A 1652-nucleotide genomic window follows, 5' to 3' on the forward strand; every position below is an offset into this window, starting at 1 on the left:
TGCCAGAAAACCCCTCGTTGATAATATCTATAAACAGTGGGAGTTGGGGTGGGTAATGGATATTAGGCTAATTATAGATTTTGGAGAATTGATAAAGTGGCACTAAATGAGGGGCAAGGGGTGGGTGGGTGGGCAAAGAGGTATGGGAGCTGCTGGGGTTTGTGGCTTTTCTGTGTGTTTTTGTGTATTTCTGTTGTAGTGGAGGGTGCTTGTGTCAGGGATTGTAGGGGGCTGAGATTGTGTCTATACAGTAGACTAGTCAGCAGGTGGTAAGTGTGTAGGAGAGAGGAGTAGTGTGGTGATAGGGTGGGGGAGGATAGAAGACAGGGGAAAGAGTGGATGAGAAGGGGCAGGAAAAGTAGTTGGGAGGGAGAACAATGGATTGTAACACAGGAGAAGGGGGGAAAATGAAGAGGGAAAGAATAGGGGTAAGAGAACAATGATGGTGAAGTTAACAATACAGGAAAAGAAAAAAGAAAAGAAAGAAACACAACAAAAAACACCAGGTTCAGGAACCACAAAAAGTTCAGTCTTTTGGTAAGAGTTCTGAAGTTATTCTTTAGGTTTCCAATCCTAGCATTGGTGTACAAGCAGAAACTCTGATGTGGTCTCACCAAGTGACTGGTTTGTGGGTAGTATGTGGTCTTTCTGTCCACAAGATTAGTTGGAATTGTGAGGTGAGGTAAGACTGCCAACTTGTACAGGGTGGTCAGAGCTGTGTTTTTCACTAGGCAGCAGCTGTGTTGCCCTTAAGCTTCAGCTCTGTTTGGTCAGTTCCTCCCCCAAGCTTGGATAACTCAGTTTTGAATGTTGCCCTCTGTCCCAGAGATCAGCTCTGAGATCCACCACCTACTCTGCTTTGGGAAGTTGGCTTCTTGTCCCACTTCCGCTGTCAGCCTTTATGCCTCTTCTGATCTCTGCTGGGTGCTTGTGGCTCCTCTGGGAGGCTGGCTTGCCATCCCCCCACCTCCAGCCTGTGATGCTTTTCCCATGGTTTAGTGCTAAGAGTTTGGGCAAGGACCCAAACTTCAGCGTTCTACCCCCACCTCTGCTGTTAGTGTCACATTACAATTCATTGTTTATGTTTTTCAGTTTTGCTGGAGCGGGGGGGTTTCAGTCTGCCCAGGGTCTTCACTGGATTATTTTCCCAGGGGAGTAGGTAGGGGAATTGTGCATGGTGCATGATGCTCACCTGTGCATTCTGCAGTTTCATGGAGGCAGCTTTGGAGCAGGTTGACAGGGAGAAATGCTGCATTTTTCAGTGCAGGGCAGCATAAGGAGGCTTTCACAAGCTAGGGGTCCAGGATGTCGCAGAGTTTGATTCTGATTACTGCTCTGTTTTCCACTTATTGGGAGGAAAAAAAGGAAGAAAGAAAAAAGGAGAAATGGCTGGGGGGCTTTTTTTCCCAGGGCCAGACATGCCTTGCTGGCTATGCTGTATGGGATTTTTGTAGCTGTTAGGTGCAATTATGGGTTGATTTGAGGGTCAGTCTTTGAATTTTATCTGTACCTAATGTGATGGCAGTTATTATTCTAGCTATAAGGAATCAGAATTACCCAAGTGTATCCCTGATATCTCATGGAGGTTTCTGGTGTCACAGAGCTTAGGATTTCTGATTCCCTACCCTAGTCACTATCTTGGTTCTTCCTAC

The sequence above is a fragment of the Castor canadensis genome, chromosome 13 (genome assembly GCF_047511655.1).
Source record: "Castor canadensis chromosome 13, mCasCan1.hap1v2, whole genome shotgun sequence".
NCBI lineage: Eukaryota > Metazoa > Chordata > Mammalia > Rodentia > Castoridae > Castor > Castor canadensis.